Source organism: Dendropsophus ebraccatus, chromosome 7 (genome assembly GCF_027789765.1).
Source record: "Dendropsophus ebraccatus isolate aDenEbr1 chromosome 7, aDenEbr1.pat, whole genome shotgun sequence".
Classification (NCBI taxonomy): domain Eukaryota; kingdom Metazoa; phylum Chordata; class Amphibia; order Anura; family Hylidae; genus Dendropsophus; species Dendropsophus ebraccatus.
The window spans coordinates 28,064,151-28,087,583 of record NC_091460.1 but is presented as its reverse complement, the minus strand read 5'-3'; the positions used below and the strand labels follow the sequence as shown (position 1 = coordinate 28,087,583).

At 46.0% G+C, this 23,433-nt stretch overlaps 1 protein-coding gene across 10 annotated transcripts in view; it reads left to right on the top strand.

Annotated features, from left to right (window-relative positions):
• Positions 1-23,433, top strand: part of CTNNA2 (catenin alpha 2) — a 1,387,623-nt gene that overhangs the window by 228,260 nt on the left and 1,135,930 nt on the right. The window lies entirely within an intron of this gene.

Sequence of the window (23,433 nt, the reverse complement as noted above, 5' to 3'; positions counted from 1 at the left end):
TCTTGTGATTGTAGACAATGCACCACTCCAAGTTGAGTAAAAAAAAAAATCGAACTTTATTCCAGCGTCTTAAAACATGTTATAAAAAATACATTAAAGAAACGTGCCAACGCATTTCAGGACATAATGTATGTACACAGTGACCCCACCAGCAGAATAGTGAGTGCAGCTCTGGGGTATAATACAGGATGTAACTCAGGATCAGTACAGGATAAGTAATGTAATGTATGTACACAGTGACCCCACCAGCAGAATAGTGAGTGCAACTCTGGAGTATAATACAGGATGGAACTCAGGATCAGTACAGGATCAGTAATGTAATGTATGTACACAGTGACCCCACCAGCAGAATAGTGAGTGCAGCTCTGGAGTATAATACAGGATGTAACTCAGGATCAGTCCAGGATCAGTAATGTAATGTATGTACACAGTGACCCCACCAGCAGAATAGTGAGTGCAGCTGTGGAGTATAATACAGGATGGAACTCAGGATCAGTACAGGATAAGTAATGTAATGTATGTACACAGTGACCCCACCAGCAGAATAGTGAGTGCAACTCTGGAGTATAATACAGGATGGAACTCAGGATCAGTACAGGATAAGTAATGTAATGTCTGTACACAGTGACCCCACCAGCAGAATAGTGTGTGCAGCTCTGGAGTATAATACAGGATGTAACTCAGGATCAGTACAGGATAAGTAATATAATGTATGTACACAGTGACCCCACCAGCAGAATAGTGAGTGCAGCTCTGGAGTATAATACAGGATGGAACTCAGGATCAGTACAGGATAAGTAATGTAATGTATGTACACAGTGACCCCACCAGCAGAATAGTGAGTGCAGCTCTGGAGTATAATACAGCATATAACACAGGATCAGTACAGGATAAGTAAGCTTTCTCACAGTCTCCTGGCCTTCCTCTTTCACTTGTTAACAACCCTAAAAGCAATCTTTCCTGCTGAACCCTTACATCATACAGCCTCTCCCCCGGCTCCAGGCTCCAGAAAATTACATCACTATTCCAGAGCCAGCTGCCCATTTTTCCCCCAAAGCTGGCCATCCCATGCTACACGTCCTGGGATTTGTGAAGTATAGAAGAAGAAGAAAAGAAAGGACACATCCGTCTATAAGCTTATAGCTCTTCACTATGTCTGAAAGCCTCTCCTCTTTCCTGCGGGAAGACAGATGAGATGAATTAACATTGTCAGGTCATCAGCAGAGCTCTGTCCGAGACTCAATTACAATCTGCCGGTTACGTCTGAGCCGTCACTGCTCTTGTCAATATTCACCGCAGCCTTCATTACCGCTGTATAGTTATTGTTCCGTGGCTGCCCAGCACCTTTTTCCAAAGTGACAGATCTAATAGGTTGCGTCTGTCCAAAAGGGCCGTACAAGACACACAGCCGACAGTCAGTTGTGTAAAATAAAGCTGAGCCGCCGTCAAGGAGCTGAATCCAGTCGGTGTCAGATTATTAAACATTATAGATCTTTAAGATACTATGGAGAAATTAGTAAAATGAGACACATGGGTAAAACTCCCAATGGAAAATCTATTATATTAGACAGTTATGTTAATGGAGTACTCTGGTGAAAATAGTTTTCTTACAAATAAACTGGTATCAGAAAGTTATATAAATTTGCAATTTACCTGTCAAGTCTTCCAGTACTTATCAGCTGCTGTGTGTCCTGCTGGAAGTGGTCTATTCTTTCCAGTCTGACACAGTGCTTTCTGCTGCCACCTCTGTCCATGTCAGGAGCTGTCCAGAGAAGTAGCTAATCCCCATGGAAATCCTCTCCTGCTCTGGATAGTTCCTGACATGGACAGAGGTGGCAGCAGAGAGCACTGTGTCAGACTGGGAAGAATATACTTTCTGCAGCGCATCTCTACCCATGCCATAGACTCCATTCTGTCAATTCAAGAATGGATTCTACGGCACAGGCGGAGATTCACATGGGCGCCATGAAAAGAAACTTGTCATCATTTTCATGGTGCCTGAACCACATCATTGGGGTGGTCTTTAGGGGCTTCTCCAGCTTTCATTGATAGATCTTTTCCTATACCCAAAAAGGGAGAGCTCTATCAGTTAAAACCAGTGGTGTAGAGAGAAGACACCGATCATCGACCACCAGGGCCGCCATCAGGAATTTTGGGGCCCCATACAACCAAAGTGTCTGGGCCCCCCACATTAATAAAAAAAAAATAGTATGTTCGACCCACGCCTTGCTGGGAGGTATAATTTGGTTCAGATCAATTCTAGAGAACTGGCTCATATACCCCATTTTCCCCAGTGGCTTAAAATGTAACCACTGTTATACAGTTATAAAATTGTAGAAACTAAATGTGAACAAGGTGCAATGTAAATGTCACCATACAGACACTTACTTGTATAGCTGCCTCTTGTGCTCTGTATGCAGTGCGTTATATTCACCCCTGCAACGTACAATTTATAGCGTGTCTACAAGCCCAGCGGGGCTCGTTATGATGGAGACTAAAACTTATACAAGAGTGGGGTAGGGGTTCCCCTGTATTCAGAATGCTGTTGAGTACTAGGCAATGCCCCGTCTGGGGTTATTGAATTTCGAGGGTCTGGGGGGCTGTTTGATTTGTATATGTTCACCAATATCCCCCCCCCCCCCCCCCGGTATGCTCACTAACATAGAATATGTTGATAAGGCTAATATAATGAGGCTGTTCCATGTTAGTGAGCATATACAAATCACACAACCCCCCAGGCAGACTAGTTTAGCTCACCCAAGACAGTGATAGCGAATACATGGCGGTGAGAACGCTTTCTAGGAGATCCTGTTTGTGCAGCAGAGGTGTCTTTATCCTGCTCTGCATAGACCCTCGAAATTCAATAATCCCAGACGGGGCATTGCCTAGCACTCACCAGCATTCTGAATACAGGGGAACCCCTACCCCACTCTTGTATAAGTTTTAGTCTCCATCATAATGAGCCCCGCTGGGCTTGTAGACACACTATAAATTGTACGTTGCAAGGGTGAATATAATGCGCTGCATACTGAGCACAAGAGACAGCTATACAAGTAAGTGTCTATTTGAATTGCACCTTGTTCACATTTAGTTTCTACAATTTTATAACTGTATAACAGAGGTTACATTTTAAGCCACTGGGGAAAATGGGGTATATGAGCCAGTTCTCTAGAATTGATCTCACACACAGACACCAGCACACATGTATACAGACACCAGCACACATGTATACAGACACCAGCACACATGTATACAGACACCAGCACACATGTATACACACATACAGACACCAGCACACATGTATACAGACACCAGCACACATGTATACAGACATACAGACACCAGCACACATGTATACAGACACCAGCACACATGTATACAGACACCAGCACACATGTATACACACATACAGACACCAGCACACATGTATACAGACACCAGCACACATGAATACAGACACCAGCACACATGTATACAGACACCAGCACACATGTATACACATGTACAGACACCAGCACACATGTATACACACATACAGACACCAGCATTGATGTATGCAGACACCAGTACACATGTATATATAAACACACAGACACCAGCACACATGTATATAAAAACACACAGACACCAGCACACATGTATATATAAACACACAGACACACACTTACTCTGACCAGGGAAGCTCCAGGTCCCAGGTGCTGCAGTCCCTCTCCTCACACAGCGGCTCCCCGCCCCTCCCCCTCCTTCTCCGACATCCCAGCACAAGTGAAAGCAGGAAGAGGAGATAGTGAGGGGCGGGGGCCCTGTGTCTCTAGTGCTTCCTGCCTGTGCGGTACAGCCAGGGGCTGGCTGGCAAATTTTAGCCTGGGGGGCAGCCACATAGCAGTGGCCCATGAGTAGCAGGCCAGCGGCCCATCCTTCAAGGACAACTCTGGCCCTTACCTATTATTAAATCTATCTATCTCCTTTATCTATCTATCTCCTATCTATGTATCTATCATCTCTCTCCTATCTATCTATAATCTTTCTCTCTCTCTCCTATCTATCTATCTATCTATCTATCTATCTATCTATCTATCTATCTATCACACGAAAATCCAAAGCACTCCAGCATAAGGTGAAAAAAGGTAGTGGTTTATTACAAAAATGTGCAGAAACACAGGATGCAACGTTTTTAGTTCTCTCACAGAATGCTTAATAATGGTTCTGTGAGAGAACTGAAACGTTGCATCCTGTGTTTCTGCACATTTTTGTAATAAACCACTACCTTTTTTCACCTTATGCTGGAGTGCTTTGGATTTTCGTGTGATACTTGGGGATCCCCCCAGCCAAGGGATTTGCATCCTACTGCACCCGCTTCACCTGTGAGGAAGTGCGGCTCCTTTCTCCTCTGTATCTATCTATCTATCTATCTATCTATCTATCTATCTATCTATCTATCTATCACATGTCTGTCTAATATCTATCAGGCAGTATGAGGATTGTGCTGTAGCTGATGGGCCCAGCATGGGGCACATATTTCAGCTACAGGTTACAGCAAATTTTAGGATTTATAAAGAAAAACCAAAAACACATATATAAAATTAAAATAAACCATTTTTCTATGCCTAATACTGTACATGTCTAAATAGCCATCAGTTATCAGCACCATGACCACCACCATCATTACAATTAGAGATGAGTGAATCTACAGTACAAATGAAGTGAAGTGCCTCATTCCTATATCTGCATTCAGCTTATCAGACTGTGGGCGATTCTACTCTGTGTCACTCCTCCCCGAGTGCTGGGAAAAGATGGATCCAGTCCTGGGAAACTGGATCCCAGCACCCGGGGAGAAGCGGCAGCAAGCAGAGCGGACTGCAAAGCCTGCAGCCTGATAAGCTGAATGCAGATAGAAAGCGCTTCGCTCCATTCCTACTGTAGATTAGCTCATCTCTACTCACAACATAGCAACTGATACCACTATACCGGAGGGTCAAACTCACTACCCTCCAGCTGCTGCAAAACTACATCATGATGGTAACAGCTGGAGGGCCACAGCTGACACCTGTGTTCTGTATGGTGACTGATAGAATCCACCATATAAACAAATATTACTAATCATACCCGGATATACTAGTGCAGTTACATCCAAGGCGTCTTCTCTGTGTAAGTTGCAGGTGATGTGTTGTTAAGCAAAGTTGTTTCGCTTTCCATCTCCATCTGGCCCGGCCATCACAAAGACTACTCCAGTCCATGAATAGTCTATGCAGAATTAACCAGAGAAACATGTTAGACTCTTGGCTCCAGCACCACCCTTACCTCTATACACTCCCCATCTCTATTGCTCCACACTATAACAGTGCCCACTTTATGCCCCCCATAGTATTTAGATCCAGGCTGGCAGGCTCACTCTATGTCCTCATCATAGGCAGATTATAATGAGGGCAATCTGTGCTACCGCCCAGGGCCCTGGGCTCCGGGGGACCCAGGGAGATTGCCCCCATTATAACACAGCCACGCACACCACTGCTCATGGCTGGAAAATATCCTCAGCCGGAATGCACCACACTGATTGATGCCGTCTAGTCTCCCTTTTGATTGCTAGCCCCCAATCTCCACAGCTACCCCCAAACAGAGTAGCGTCCGTGTTGGACGTCCGGGTCATGTGGTGCACCCTTGTCGCCGAGGGTCAGGAGCGGCGGTGTCAAAGTGTGCCTACCAAGGAGGACATGCCAGGGAGGATAAAAGGGGCAACCGGGAGAGATGTTGCAGCTGCTGGTGATGACAGACTACCTGTCTGTCTCTGCTGCTTCTTATGGTGAGACTGTCAGGTGCCAGGGGCAATATGGGTCATATATGTCTGTATATATGTGTCTATATCACTGTACAATACTACAACCCACAATTTCTAAACTGTCCGGGTCCTGTGGTACCCTTAATGCGCCCCTGGTCCTCATATAATAGAAAGACACCCCCAATCTGTACCCTCATATAGCGGATAAGCCCCCCATTGTGCCTCCATATATAGAGGATAGACCCTCTTTGTGCCTAACCAATCAGATATAGTAATTAAACCCCTCTCTGTGTGTCCATATAATAGTTAAACCCTCTTTGCCCCCATTACACAGAGAAATGCATAGCCAATGGTGGATGCAGGTGGATGCAGGTGGACAGGTTTAGTCTATGTTCACACAACGTATTATCAATTAATCAAGGCTGTTGTTGCAATTTGCAACAATGGCCATGATTAATTGATAATTTACATTGTGCTGCAGACAACGGAATCCTGGCCGGAGTGTATACACATATACACTCCGTCCGGGATTGCAAGCGGCTGCAATGAAAACTGACACGTCAGTTTTGTTTTGCTGCTATTCATTGAATAGCGGCCGCACAAGACTGACAGTTCACACAATGGAGAGTGCGGCCCCGGCTGCACTCTCCATTGTGTGCAATGTTGAATTGGGATGGGGGTGCACATGGCTGGGTCACAGAACGGTCGGTGTCTTACCCTGTGTGTGAACCCGGCCTTAAAGTGCACAATCAGCCGACAAGTGAGCTGATTGCTGGTCATGTAACATGGGGCGATATCTGATTAGGCAGAGAATCGCTCTATGTTATAAACATTTATGGTGTCATTATGTCATATGTTCCCCAATCTGTGTGCCCCCAGTTGTAGCAAAACTCTCACAGCTGGAACTACAACTCCCACCCTGACCTCACAGCTGGAACTACAACTCCTATCCCGACCTCATAACTGCAGCTACAACTCCCATCCTGACCTCATATCTGGAACTACAACTCATGTCCTGACAGCTGGAACTCCAACGCCCATCCTTACCTTATGGCTGGAACTAGGGGTAGGCAATATGGGCAAAACATTAAATCTCGATTTATTAATTTTTTTCTCAATTCTAGATTTAAATCTCGATTTTTTTTTTTTTTTTTTTTGCTAATTATGATGGGTGTAGTAGTAGAGGCATAGTGGATAAGGGGTGTAGTAACAGTAGAAGCGTAGAAGGTGAGGGGTGTAGTAGTAGATAAGGGGAGTAGCAGTTTTGGGAGTAGTAGTAGTAGTATCAGGAGTGGGGGTAATAGTAGGAATGGTAGTGGGAGCAGTATTGGGGGTAGGAGTAGAGCAGTACTGGGGGTAGTAGTAGAGCAGTATTGGGGGTAGTAGTAGAGCAGTATTGGGAGCAGTATTGGTGGTAGTAGTAGAGCAGTATTGGGAGCAGTATTGGTGGTAGTAGTAGAGCAGTATTGGGGGTAGTAGTAGGGCACTATTGGGGGTAGTAGTAGAGCAGTATTAGGAGTAGTATTGGTGGTAGTAGTAAAGCAGTACTGGGGTAGTAGTAGAGCAGTATTGGGGGTAGTAGTAGAGCAGTATTGGGGGTAGTAGTAGAGCAGTATTGGGGGTAGTAGTAGAGCAGTACTGGGGGTAGTAGTAGAGCAGTATTGGGGGTAGTAGTAGAGCAGTACTGGAGGTAGTAGTAGAGCAGTATTGGGGGTAGTAGTGGAGCAGTATTGGTGGTAGTAGTAGAGCAGTATTAGGAGCAGTATTGGGGGTAGTAGTAGAGCAGTATTGGAGGTAGTAGTAGAGCAGTATTAGGAGCAGTATTGGGGGTAGTAGTAGAGCAGTATTGGGGGTAGTAGTAGAGCAGTACTGGAGGTAGTAGTAGAGCAGTGTTGGTGGTAGTAGTAGAGCAGTATTAGGAGCAGTATTGGGGGTAGTAGTGGAGCAGTATTGGTGGTAGTAGTAGAGCAGTATTAGGAGCAGTATTGGGGGTAGTAGTAGAGCAGTATTGGGGGTAAAGGATCCCCTATACTCACCTAGAGATCTGGCAGGCTTGCGCACAGCTCCTCTTCTCCCCGCTGCAGACGCGTGACGTCACTAGCGCGCGGGTGGCCGGAAACAGCGTGGCGGTGATTGACAAGGCAGACAGCCAATGGGCTGTCTGCTATTAGTGCGCCTGGGATTCCCGTCTGACGGCATCCCCCTCCTTCTCCTCCAGCCTGACGCTGGCTGGGTAGTGCGGCTGCAGGAGCTGGAAGGAGGCTGGGGGCGGGGACAGAGCCAGACATCCTCCTCCGGCCTGTTGCTAGGTGAACGGCCGGCCGCTGCGGCCCTGGGTCCTTTAACCTGCGGCCGGGGGGGGGGGGAAGGAGAGCGGGGGAGCAGAGGCGGACTTCATTCTCCTCCGCACACAGGGTAGGCGGCCGCTGCAGCCCCTAACCTGTATCCGGAACACACGGCCCATTGATATTGAGTAAGACTGGCCCGGGGGGCACATGCCCCCCTGCCCCCCGGCCCAGCCCGCCCCTGGGTACAGCTGTCAGGAGCCTGTATGCAGGGAGGCTGGATGGCCGGGCCCCCCTGGATCCTTGTTTGAGCTCGGGCCCCTGACAGCTGTACCCAGGGGCGTAGCTAAAGGCTGATGGGCCCTGGTGCAAAATCTTAGCTTGGGGCCCCCCCATCTCACCCGATCAGGCAAAGTCATATCTAACGTTATATCCAATTACTCTAATGTGCCACCATGTTCTAATGCCCTGCCACTGCCTCCACCTCATGTACTGCACTACTGCCCCCTATAATTAATGGACTGTACTGTGTCATTGTCTAATCATTGTATTCCAATCTTTGACTCTCCAGCTGAAAAACTACAACTCTCATCATAAACTGCCAGTTGGAAACGATGGGGGTTGTAGTGCTGCAACCTGAAGAGCCACATGCTGCAAAACTACAACTCCCATAATAAACTGTCAGCAGGGCACGATGAAGTTTGAACTTCTGCAACCTGGAGAAATCACCTGATATCACCTGCAGTCCTATGTAACACCACATAACACAGTGGTATCTCTGAGTACAGATAATGTAGTAGTCACCTGCAGTCCTATGTAACAGCACAGATAACACAGTGATATCTCTGAGTACAGATAATGTAGTAGCTGTCACCTGCAGTCCTATGTAACACCACAGATAACACAGCGATATCTCTGAGTACAGATAATGTAGTAGCTGTCACCTCGGGGCACCCCTACTAAATGATGTTCTACAAAATAAGAAAAGTGTCATACAGGGACTCACAGGTGACGTCTTCTTTGATCTGAGGCGTCACTTTCCCTTTTCCTCTCCATCCGGCCCAGACCTCCATGATGATATCTTCCAGATATGTTTCATCTTTTCAGAACCTGCGAGACAAACAATTTAGGCTCCGCACATTTCTAGCAACTTCCTTCCCTTTCTCCCTCCTGTAGGCTCCCATAGTAACTGCGCTGTGTGGGATGCCCCCTGTATGTAGGATCCCCTGCTGTGCCCCCTGTATGTAGGATCCCCTGCTGTGCCCCCTGTATGTAGGATTCCCTGCTGTGCCCCCTGTATGTAGGATCCCCTGCTGTGCCCCCTGTATGTAGGATTCCCTGCTGTGCCCCCATGAGCTAATAATGCCCCTAGAGGTGGCCCCCATGAACTAATAATGCCCCCAGAGGTACCCCCATGAGCTAATAATGCCCCCAGAGGTACCCCCATGAACTAATAATGCCCCCAGAGGTGGCCCCCATGAACTAATAATGCCCCCAGAGGTACTCCCATACACTAATAATGCCCCCAGAGGTGCCCCCATATACTAATAATGCCCCCAGAGGTGCCCCCATATACTAATAATGCCCCCAGAGGTGCCCCCATGAGCTAATAATGCCCCCAGAGGTGCCCCATATACTAATAATGCCCCCAGAGGTGCCCCCATGAGCTAATAATGCCCCCAGAGGTGCCCCATATACTAATAATGCCCCCAGAGGTGCCCCCATGAACTAATAATGCCCCCAGAGGTGCCACCATATACTAATAATGCCCCCGGAGGTGCCCCCATGAACTAATAATGCACCTAGAGGTGCCCCCATGAACTAATAATGCCTCCAGAGGTGCCCCCATATACTAATAATGCCCCTAAGAGGTGCCCCCATACACTAATAATGCCCCCAGAGGTGCCCCATACACTAATAATGCCCCCAGAGGTGCCCCATATACTAATAATGCCCCCAGAGGTGCCCCCCCATGAGCTAATAATGCCCCCAGAGGTGCCCCCATACACTAATAATGCCCCCAGAGGTGCCCCCATACACTAATAATGCCCCCAGAGATGCCCCCATATACTAATAATGCCCCCAGAGGTGCCCCCCATGAGCTAATAATGCCCCCAGAGGTGCCCCTAAAAAAACAAACATCCTACTCACCTAATCCGCGCTGTGGCTGCAGGCAGCAGCTCTTCCTCCTCCTCTTCGGGCTCCATCTTGCGAGCCGCAGGGACGGGACTTCCGGCAGGCGTGATGACGTCACATCATCACGCCTGCCGGAGAGGTGACGTCCCGGCCACCCATAGGCTGCTGGTATGAAGTGCCGGCAGCCTATGGGAGAGAATACAGGAGGAGGACACTGACAGGTCCTGCTCCTGTATTCTGATCGCTTTAATGTTCTCGGGATGCACTGATTGCTTCGATGTTCCGCCCGCACAGTGAGCGGGCGGAACATCGAAGTGATCAGTGCATCCCGAGAAGCTGCGCGGCCGCAGCTTCTCGGGATGCTCAAAAACAAGTGGCAAGGGGGGCCGTGCGGGCCCCCCTAGCGTAGCGGATGGGGGGCGGCGGCCAGCGGGCCCGGCGGGGCCCCCCCCCATGTCTCTTAGGGTCTGGGCCCCATACGGCAGTACCACTTGTACTGCCCTATCGGCGGCCCTGCCGACCACCTCGATCGGTGCTGGTTTTGGTGGCATAAATGAGAGGACAGGTTCCCTTAAATAGATTTGGATTAGATGATTGCATGAAGAACAGTTCAGTGGGGCCGAGGTGTAGACTCTGCTGTCATGTCTTCCACAGCAACTAATAGTGCATTCTTACCACTTCAACAACATGCCTGGATGCTTGACCTTCTAAAATAGAAAAGAAGCTTTTACCAAACTCTTCACTAGACAGGAGCGAATTGACTTTGAATGAATCAGATTTACCCAAATATAAATTGAATGCAATTTTTTTTTCAGCAAATGGCAGGAGCAGGGACACCTGTCAAAGGTGAGCAGCAGACCATACTCAGTATGCCTGGAGAAAAGTGGTAATGCTGTAACTTGGCGTGTGCCTTGCTGCTCACTATACAGGAACAGGGACTCTTCACAGAAGTCCCTGCTCCTGTATCTACTGTATTTTCTTACACCTACACTAAGCATATAAAGAAGCAGGGACTCCTGTTAAAGGCAGTAATCCCTCCTCCTAGACACTAAGCAGTAAATCATATATTGTATGCCTGTGCCCATTCCATGTGTGCGCCCCCTTGAGGTAAGTGTCTGCATGCATCACTGCTCACACTATTTTCTGGGCCAGGTGCTTAATGGATATGGATGGCTGAATCCAAATCTGCTGTCGAACCACAATCTTATTAGAGTGAATTGACCTGTAACAAATGCTGTGAGATTCCGGCATCTTTACGATTGACATAAAATAGGGACCTAGATTTTTTCTGAAATGACATTGGATTCCTGATTTCCCTTTATAGTACAGTAAGCCCAAACTCTATAGAGAACTCCAGACCATCATCCTTCTTATGGTTGTCACTATTTATGCCTTCCCCTGGAATCAGCCGAATATAGATTCCTGATTGAGTTATACAATGGCGGTGTGAGATCTATTACTACTGTAATTATTGTAATAAACAGGCACTGGTCAGTAAAATGAGACGCACAAGCGGTATGACAACCAAAGAACACATCAAACTGATGAGCGCTCCCAAGTATAATAATAATAATAAAATCTTTATTGGATACAATATTGAACAGGTTAATGGGAAAAACAATTAAAATTACATACACATCAGGGATCCATGAAAAATAGAAATGGCCCCACAGTAGTACTTACCCTTGATCAGGTATACAGCTAAAAGGTCAAGAAAGATAATATGCAAAGAAGTGCAAAAAAAAAGAGAAAATATATAAATATATACATAAGCCTTCTTTTATACACATTTTATTATTATTATTTTTTTTTTTTTACATTTTTTGCTTGGGTGATCTTTTTTACATACCAGCATGGCATTTTTTTATATCACATAAAACAAACCTATGGAAAAATGTCAGAAAACAAACAAAAAAAATGAAGTAAAAAAAATGCACTTAATGTGAAGAAAACTCGATGTAAACGATAGCTGACGACTTAGCTAGCGTTGTTTTCTACATGTGGTGCAGGTGTTGTTGCTGTAGTGATGGAATTTATTAAAGGGGTACTCCAAAGAATTATTAGTTTCAGATAATCTAGTGTTAAAAAGTTATACAGATTTGTAATTTACTTTTATTTAATAGACTGAAGTCTTCCCATACTTATGAGCTGCTGTATGACCGGCAGGAAGTGGTCTTTTCAGTCTGACACAGCGCTCTCTGCTGCCACCTCTGTCCATGTCAGGAACTGCCCAGACAGTAGGAAATCCCCATAGAAAATCTCTGCTGCTCTTTACAGTTCCTGACATGGACAGAGGTGGCAGCAGAGAGCACTGTGTCAGACTGGAAAGAATACACCACTTCCTGCAGGGCATACAGCAGCTGATAAGGATTTGAGTTTTTCAGTCATTTACAGATCAGTATAACTTTCTGACATCAGTTGATTTATAATTCTTTTTTACTAAGTACCCCTTTAAAAAGGTTATCCAGACTATCCACATTTGCCCTCAGTTTGAATTAAGTGAATGGAGTTGTAATACCACACACAACATGAGGACACGGGTGGCGCTGTTTCTGCAGGAAAATAACTATGCTTTTTTCTTATCTTTGAGAATCCCTTTAAAGGGCGCACACCTCTTAATGAATCTGTTGAAGTGATATTTTACTATCAATCTTAGTAATTTCACCTTCTATAGGATTATTATTACACGTGATTTAGCGGGTAATTTATTATGTACGGTGATTCTTCTTCACAATGCCCACTTGTGGGTGGAGTTTGTAGACCACTTTGTTATCAGTTTCCGGGGTGGTCCTGGAAAAATCAGTATAGCTCTCTCACTGGAGTGGACAGCTTGTATGTGAGATTGTTTGGTCACCTTGAAGCGGTATACTTAGGGTGGTATTACACGGAACGATTATCGTTAAAAAAAATCGCTAAATCGTTCAGATTTGAACAATGGTCGTTTAATCGTTGTCTGCTATTACACTAAACGATTAACAAGAAATCGTTGGTTGTTTAAAAGAATTTGGACCTTTTTTTTATCGTTGAACATTCCCAAATCGTTTGCATGTAATAAGATGTAGATTGGTTGTTCGCAGTAGCGACAAACGCAGTGGCGACGACAGGATGAACGAAATAACGATCTTAAGTAACGATCATCATTCCGTGTAATTGGGTGAACAATTTCAGGTCATTGGCCATAGTGGTCATTTGAGTTTGTTTATCGTTAATCGTTGATCATCAAAAAATCGCTTAGTGTAATACTACCCTTAGAATACTAGATGTTTCGGTTAGTTGGGCACAGGGGCGGGCTGGGCCGGGGGGCAGGGGGGCATGTGCCCCCCGGGCCGGTCTTACTCAATATCAATGGGCCGTGTGTTCCGGATACAGGTTAGGGGCTGCAGCGGCCGCCTACCCTGTGTGCGGAGGAGAATGAAGTCCGCCTCTGCTCCCCCGCTCTCCTTCCCCCCCCCCCCGGCCGCAGGTTAAAGGACCCAGGGCCGCAGCGGCCGGCCGTTCACCTAGCAACAGGCCGGAGGAGGATGTCTGGCTCTGTCCCCGCCCCCAGCCTCCTTCCAGCTCCTGCAGCCGCACTACCCAGCCAGCGTCAGGCTGGAGGAGAAGGAGGGGGATGCCGTCAGACGGGAATCCCAGGCGCACTAATAGCAGACAGCCCATTGGCTGTCTGCCTTGTCAATCACCGCCACGCTGTTTCCGGCCACCCGCGCGCTAGTGACGTCACGCGTCTGCAGCGGGGAGAAGAGGAGCTGTGCGCAAGCCTGCCAGATCTCTAGGTGAGTATAGGGGATCCTTTACCCCCAATACTGCTCTACTACTACCCCCAATACTGCTCCTAATACTGCTCTACTACTACCACCAATACTGCTCCACTACTACCCCCAATACTGCTCCTAATACTGCTCTACTACTACCACCAACACTGCTCTACTACTACCTCCAGTACTGCTCTACTACTACCCCCAATACTGCTCTACTACTACCCCCAATACTGCTCCTAATACTGCTCTACTACTACCTCCAGTACTGCTCTACTACTACCCCCAATACTGCTCTACTACTACCCCCAATACTGCTCCTAATACTGCTCTACTACTACCACCAATACTGCTCCACTACTACCCCCAATACTGCTCTACTACTACCTCCAGTACTGCTCTACTACTACCCCCAATACTGCTCTACTACCCCCAATACTGCTCTACTACTACCCCAATACTGCTCTACTACTACCCCCAGTACTGCTCTACTACTACCCCCAATACTGCTCTACTACTACCCCCAATACTGCTCTACTACTACCCCCAATACTGCTCTACTACTACCCCAGTACTGCTTTACTACTACCACCAATACTACTCCTAATACTGCTCTACTACTACCCCCAATAGTGCCCTACTACTACCCCCAATACTGCTCTACTACTACCACCAATACTGCTCCCAATACTGCTCTACTACTACCACCAATACTGCTCCCAATACTGCTCTACTACTACCCCCAATACTGCTCTACTACTACCCCCAGTACTGCTCTACTCCTACCCCCAATACTGCTCCCACTACCATTCCTACTATTACCCCCACTCCTGATACTACTACTACTACTCCCAAAACTGCTACTCCCCTTATCTACTACTACACCCCTCACCTTCTACGCTTCTACTGTTACTACACCCCTTATCCACTATGCCTCTACTACTACACCCATCATAATTAGCAAAAAAAAAAAAATCGAGATTTAAATCTAGAATTGAGAAAAAAATTAATAAATCGAGATTTAATGTTTTGCCCATATTGCCTACCCCTAGTTCCAGCCATAAGGTAAGGATGGGCGTTGGAGTTCCAGCTGTCAGGACATGAGTTGTAGTTCCAGATATGAGGTCAGGATGGGAGTTGTAGCTGCAGTTATGAGGTCGGGATAGGAGTTGTAGTTCCAGCTGTGAGGTCAGGGTGGGAGTTGTAGTTCCAGCTGTGAGAGTTTTGCTACAACTGGGGGCACACAGATTGGGGAACATATGACATAATGACACCATAAATGTTTATAACATAGAGCGATTCTCTGCCTAATCAGATATCGCCCCATGTTACATGACCAGCAATCAGCTCACTTGTCGGCTGATTGTGCACTTTAAGGCCGGGTTCACACACAGGGTAAGACACCGACCGTTCTGTGACCCAGCCATGTGCACCCCCATCCCAATTCAACATTGCACACAATGGAGAGTGCAGCCGGGACCGCACTCTCCATTGTGTGAACTGTCAGTCTTGTGCGGCCGCTATTCAATGAATAGCAGCAAAACAAAACTGACGTGTCAGTTTTCATTGCAGCCGCTTGCAATCCCGGACGGAGTGTATATGTGTATACACTCCGGCCAGGATTCCGTTGTCTGCAGCACAATGTAAATTATCAATTAATCATGGCCATTGTTGCAAATTGCAACAACAGCCTTGATTAATTGATAATACGTTGTGTGAACATAGACTAAACCTGTCCACCTGCATCCACCTGCATCCACCATTGGCTATGCATTTCTCTGTGTAATGGGGGCAAAGAGGGTTTAACTATTATATGGACACACAGAGAGGGGTTTAATTACTATATCTGATTGGTTAGGCACAAAGAGGGTCTATCCTCTATATATGGAGGCACAATGGGGGGCTTATCCGCTATATGAGGGTACAGATTGGGGGTGTCTTTCTATTATATGAGGACCAGGGGCGCATTAAGGGTACCACAGGACCCGGACAGTTTAGAAATTGTGGGTTGTAGTATTGTACAGTGATATAGACACATATATACAGACATATATGACCCATATTGCCCCTGGCACCTGACAGTCTCACCATAAGAAGCAGCAGAGACAGACAGGTAGTCTGTCATCACCAGCAGCTGCAACATCTCTCCCGGTTGCCCCTTTTATCCTCCCTGGCATGTCCTCCTTGGTAGGCACACTTTGACACCGCCGCTCCTGACCCTCGGCGACAAGGGTGCACCACATGACCCGGACGTCCAACACGGACGCTACTCTGTTTGGGGGTAGCTGTGGAGATTGGGGGCTAGCAATCAAAAGGGAGACTAGACGGCATCAATCAGTGTGGTGCATTCCGGCTGAGGATATTTTCCAGCCATGAGCAGTGGTGTGCGTGGCTGTGTTATAATGGGGGCAATCTCCCTGGGTCCCCCGGAGCCCAGGGCCCTGGGCGGTAGCACAGATTGCCCTCATTATAATCTGCCTATGATGAGGACATAGAGTGAGCCTGCCAGCCTGGATCTAAATACTATGGGGGGCATAAAGTGGGCACTGTTATAGTGTGGAGCAATAGAGATGGGGAGTGTATAGAGGTAAGGGTGGTGCTGGAGCCAAGAGTCTAACATGTTTCTCTGGTTAATTCTGCATAGACTATTCATGGACTGGAGTAGTCTTTGTGATGGCCGGGCCAGATGGAGATGGAAAGCGAAACAACTTTGCTTAACAACACATCACCTGCAACTTACACAGAGAAGACGCCTTGGATGTAACTGCACTAGTATATCCGGGTATGATTAGTAATATTTGTTTATATGGTGGATTCTATCAGTCACCATACAGAACACAGGTGTCAGCTGTGGCCCTCCAGCTGTTACCATCATGATGTAGTTTTGCAGCAGCTGGAGGGTAGTGAGTTTGACCCTCCGGTATAGTGGTATCAGTTGCTATGTTGTGAGTAGAGATGAGCTAATCTACAGTAGGAATGGAGCGAAGCGCTTTCTATCTGCATTCAGCTTATCAGGCTGCAGGCTTTGCAGTCCGCTCTGCTTGCTGCCGCTTCTCCCCGGGTGCTGGGATCCAGTTTCCCAGGACTGGATCCATCTTTTCCCAGCACTCGGGGAGGAGTGACACAGAGTAGAATCGCCCACAGTCTGATAAGCTGAATGCAGATATAGGAATGAGGCACTTCACTTCATTTGTACTGTAGATTCACTCATCTCTAATTGTAATGATGGTGGTGGTCATGGTGCTGATAACTGATGGCTATTTAGACATGTACAGTATTAGGCATAGAAAAATGTTTTATTTTAATTTTATATATGTGTTTTTGGTTTTTCTTTATAAATCCTAAAATTTGCTGTAACCTGTAGCTGAAATATGTGCCCCATGCTGGGCCCATCAGCTACAGCACAATCCTCATACTGCCTGATAGATATTAGACAGACATGTGATAGATAGATAGATAGATAGATAGATAGATAGATAGATAGATAGATAGATAGATACAGAGGAGAAAGGAGCCGCACTTCCTCACAGGTGAAGCGGGTGCAGTAGGATGCAAATCCCTTGGCTGGGGGGATCCCCAAGTATCACACGAAAATCCAAAGCACTCCAGCATAAGGTGAAAAAAGGTAGTGGTTTATTACAAAAATGTGCAGAAACACAGGATGCAACGTTTCAGTTCTCTCACAGAACCATTATTAAGCATTCTGTGAGAGAACTAAAAACGTTGCATCCTGTGTTTCTGCACATTTTTGTAATAAACCACTACCTTTTTTCACCTTATGCTGGAGTGCTTTGGATTTTCGTGTGATAGATAGATAGATAGATAGATAGGAGAGAGAGAGAAAGATTATAGATAGATAGATAGGAGATAGATAGATAGATAGATAGATAGATAGATAGGAGAGAGAGAGAAAGATTATAGATAGATAGATAGGAGAGAGATGATAGATACATAGATAGGAGATAGATAAAGGAGATAGATAGATTTAATAATAGGTAAGGGCCAGAGTTGTCCTTGAAGGATGGGCCGCTGGCCTGCTACTCATGGGCCACTGCTATGTGGCTGCCCCCCAGGCTAAAATTTGCCAGCCAGCCCCTGGTTGGGCACTCTACTGAATTGTCATTGGGCACTGTGTAGAGATTTTGTATTGTCACGTATACCATAGTTTTTTAGGGTTTGTATGATGATCGATCCTATAACCTCTATCTGTCCTAAGGAAATTATATAAGGGCAGACTAGGTGGACCAGGTGGTCTTTTTCTGCCCACAATCTTCCATGATGGTAATATTTGAGTATATAGCGGTAACTTTTAGTGAAGTTACCAGGCTGATTTGTGAAGACTTGACCTCAGCCATGCAGATACCATAAATTAGATGTTCTATTGATTAAGCCAAGTGCTAAATTAGAGCTAAGTCTATACAGAGCCTGACCTATACCAGCGACCCATGAACCACAATAAACACATCTTGGTTTCTCAATGGCTTGGTATAGGTGTACCGCCACCCCACCGAGCTCCATTCCTCCCCGCAACGCGTTTGTTCAGCCGCAGATAATTGGATTGCCATTTACAGGGCACATCTGTTTCCTCATCAAATATCAAGGATTTGCATAGCGAGAAATGTAAAAATGTCAGCGCTGGTTAAGTAATGGCGCCAGCCTGACGTTTGCCGGGAACTTTTTATACCATTCCCTTCCGAGTTTAGTGGGGTTAATGGAAGACGAGTTCCCTTCATATCGTATCTTACTGTTTATTGAATGGGTTTTGTGACATTTTAAGGAGATTGGAGAAGTTCCTCGAAGATCAGGCTTTTTTCTTGATATTCTTCTTATGTGTTTATTGTGGTTATTTACAAGCAATAGATGGGGTTTAGATCTAGATTTACCGTACTTTGTGTAGCCCCCCGGGGGCTTTGGCTACGAGTTTCCACCTCCTCTCTCGGTGGATTCCAGCCTCAGTCCATCTGCTTAATGCCTGACTCCACAGCGCTAACGGAACATGAATAATCTAATTATTATAATACCTATGTGAAATCAAAATTTATTACTCCTCATGGAGATTTCCCTTTATGCGTTAGACCATCTGCATACTTTAAGATGCCTAGCAACCATTTGTCTTTCTGTCGAGGTGACAACCCTTTTAGTAGATAGCTCAATTGGACTGGAATCTAAAAATATTACCTTTGCTCACACCAGCCTTACTTTCCCAGAAGAAGAAAGTCCTGATCTGGAGAGAGCGTAGGCTGAGACAGCCAAGTGTGAGGGGCAGGTTACCTCCCCTTTCTTAGAATAGGCCTCAGATCGCTTGGAGCGGAGTTCCCTGTGAAGTTCTAAAAATACTCTGGTCATCTTGTTCACTAGTATGGGGGTATATTACAGTAGAGAGAGAGAGAGAAAGAATGAGGCTTTGTCTAGTCATTGAGAGAAACTGTACAGGAGTCCCATTTGAAGTTTAGGACCCACTTGGCTTCATGTCAGGCTTAGTTATCTATGTACTTTAGGAGTTATATCTGACCTACTTGGTTTCATGCCAGGCCTAGTTATTTATGTGGCTTTAAAAGCTTCACCTGACCCACAGGGCTACTTGTCAGGACTAGTCACCTATGTGGCTTTAGGAGCTACACCCGACCCAAAGGGCTTCATGCCAAGCCTAGTTGTCTATGTGGCGGCTTTAGGAGCTACACCCTTCTCACTGGATTTCATGCCAGGTGTAGTTTAATATGTGGCTGTAGGAGCTACACCTGACCCACAGGGCTTCATGCCAGGCCTAGTTTAATATGTGTCTGTAGGAGCTACATCTGACCCCCAGGGCTTCATGCCAGGCCTAGTATATTATGTGCACAAGCCAAAAAGACAGAAATTGCTAGAATATTATGTGGCTGTAGGAGCTACACCCCACCCACTAGGTTCATGTCAGGACTAGTTATCTATGTACTTAAGGAGCTACACCTGACCCACAGGGCTTCATGCCAGGCCTAGTTTAGTATGTGGCTGTAGGAGCTACACCCCACCCACTGGATTCATGTCAGGCCTAGTTATCTATGTGACTGTAGGAGCTACACCTGACCCACTGGGCTTCATGCCAAGTCTTTTTATTATGTGGCTGTAGGAGCTACACCTGACCCACAGGGCTTCATGCCAGGCCTAGTTTAGTATGTGGCTGTAGGAGCTACACCCCACCCACTGGATTCATGTCAGGCCTAGTTATCTATGTGACTGTAGGAGCTACACCTGACCCACTGGACTTCATGCCAAGTCTTTTTATTATGTGGCTGTAGGAGCTATACCTGACCCACTGGGCTTCATGCCAAGTCTGTTTACTATGTGGCTGTAGGAGCTACACCTGACCCAATGGGCTTCATGCCAGGCCTAGTTTATTATGTGGCTGTAGGAGCTATACCTGACCCACTGGGCTTCATGCCAGGCCTAGTTTATTATGTGGCTGTAGGAGCTATACCTGACCCACTGGGCTTCATGCCAGGCCTAGTTTATTATGTGGCTGTAGGAGCTACACCTAAACCCTGCAAAGGGCATCAACACTGCTACTGTACATGTTGATGGGGTTTTTAAATGCCATTTGCATATGTTCAGAAATGTCTACTTCTTTGGTCAGTAATTTTAGCCAAAAACGAGAAGTGGAACCGACAAAGAGAAAAACTACAATGGAGAGATTTGTACTTTCTGGATCACTTCTTTATTTGTCTACAAATACTGACCAAAATGTAAACTCAGTCTACGGGTTAACAAATGTCTGTATTGAATGACAGTAAATATGAACTGAACACATTGCTCTAACGTAAACGTTTCCATACTTCACCCTTTCCTACATCCTCACATATCCACAGTGACAAATGCAGAAAAGTCATTTGCTGTCAAGTTGAGTTCATTTGTGAGTTTATTAGGGGGAGACAATTTACAGTGTCTGATTGTGAAAAAAAAAAGCCGCTAATGGTGCCATTTAATGCCTACCCTGACTTCATTAACCCTGCCAAGTTCACATTGGCAGCCCTCGCTGCTGCTTTAGCTCCACATACTTTATTTAGTAATGCAATCACATTGGTAAGATTCAAGCGACTGGTAATTATTCTTACTGTTCCTACTGAACTGGATCTAATGAAGCACCGCAGTGTATGGATATAGGCCGCCCTCGTGGTGTTTAAATATATATAGACTCTGTAAAGAGTCAATCTCTCGCTTTACACGTCTGTCAAACATTCACCTCTTTTAAGGTCAATGATCAAAAAGTGCATTTACATTAGAATGTTGCTTTTTATTTTCCTTTTTTGGTGTATTTCCAAGTGTCATGGTTTGAAGTGGTGTCCATGTCATGGAGACAGATCGGTGGAGGAGAATATGTCAGCTGGGTGCTGTCTCTTCTCTTCGTCTTTTCTGCTTCTCTCTATCTTAGCAAATGGTGGGGGTCCCAACACCCAGACCCCACAGATCGAAAACTTCTGACATGTCTCAATGACATGGTAAACGTTTTTTGAATTGTCAATTACATAAGAGTTATAAATGTTGGTCTATTGACACCTTTTACCCCTGGCATCAAACACCTAGGTCAGTGTACAATGGACTGCCTTACAATACCACACAGACAAGTAGGGCTCTGTTCACAACACGTATGTGAAATCCATTTGCTGTAAGCTTCAGAAAATCTCCAAATGCCTATAGCAAATTCATTTCTAGACCCCAATCACCCAAAGAGTCCTATTGCCTACTATTCGGGAGGTTTTCTTCAGGGTTTCGAAGCCTCTGTATGTCAGATGTCACAAAAGGCTTTTGGGCAACCCCAACATCCCTGAGAGGCAAAATGATAAGGCAGAAGCCAATTTTTCACATTTTTCCTCATTGAGCAAACCGAACTGAGATTCCTTTCAAACTTTGCAAACTTCCAAACTTTGGAAGTTTGTAATGAACATGGTCAAAGATGGCGGCCACACAATTTAAAAAAAATATAAAAGGAAATAGAGCATATGCTTCCCTGTCTGTGCTCCCCTGGTGTCCTCTAAAAGTCTCTGGTGTCCCCCACTGATAGCAGCCGCCTCCACTTCTTGACTGACACAAGAGTGACAATCCGCTGAACCAATTACTGGTTGTGGTGCTATCCCATCTCACTCACTCAGTGATTGGTTGAGCGGGCTGTCACTCTCATCTCGTCAGGAAGTGGAGGCAAACCTGCCAAACCTGCCCTTTTACAGTATCTAGTAACTATAACCTGTAATATTATTACACTCCAGAAATGTGTCCAGGTCCCTTTTGATGTTTCTTTTTTTTTTTTTTTTTTTTGCCATGTCCCCTTCTTTTGCCAGAGAGTTCCATAGTGTCACTGCTCTTACAGTAAAAAATCCCTTCCTTCCCTTAAGTGCAGAAGATGCCCCCTTGTTAAAGATACAGTCCTGGATATAAAATACCTCATGGCAGAGATCTCTGTACTGCTCCCTAATATACATAGTTCACCCCTATTTCTGTATTGAGGGTATCTGTGCCCCTTTTGTTGCTTCTTTGCCTTGGCAACAGCTGCCTGACACTGTTTACTACAGTTAAAGCGTCTCTGTACCGGAACCTTGCCACCCCTGAACCACCGGCACCACGTTGTAGAGGTACTCATGCCATTTGCGGTTTGGGTGTCGTCTGTCTTCCAGTGCTGGTATTTAGAATAAAAACAACTTTTAACAATGCATTGGGTGGGCAGTCAAACTGGCGTGGCCTAGAGCATCAGTACCCTAGGCCTGTGACACCTCTCTCCCCGCCTCCATCCAGCCAAGAGGCGTTGTGAAAGTGAAGGAAGGTGGGGAGAGAGGAGCCGCAGGTCTAGGGAGCTCTGGGCCACACCAGTTTGATTGCCTGTCCAACCGCGCCACATTGGAAAAAAAGTATTTTTTCTTCTAAATACCGGCAGCGGGAGACAGGCCGACCCTCGAACCAGGCACAGTGTGAAAAGCTCTACAACTCGGTGTCGGTCACTTTAAATTTACTACTCAGATGGGAATAGCCCTGTCCACATTTCTGTCTTTTAGGGTACTGTCTTACCAATACGACTCCATGTTAGTGGTCTTCCCTATCTATGAAGGGAACCCAAATGGCGCTTTCAGGCTCCTTAATGAAGGCTTATTCAGATTTTATCGGCAATTTAATAGAAAACAAACAATTTAAAACATGCTCAAGCTTAAAAGCATTAGAGTAAATGGTGTAGATGGGCCTGGAGGAGAAAGAAATCTTCACTTTTCAGTCAATGATGCTGCGAGATGAAGGATACCTGGGGAGACGTCTCGAAGAAACTAACACCTGAAGACTATTACCAGGCAAGAAAAAAAAAAAAGATAGGAAGAGATTATTTGCTCGCCGGTCTCTTCTCCGATCACTCTTCTCCTAAATCATCTGCCTTGGGGACCTGGTTTTCTAGGCTGCGAGGTTCCAGATGATACGCAATCTTGTACTTTAATGAACAGCCCATGAATGAGTAATTCACTCATCTGCATAC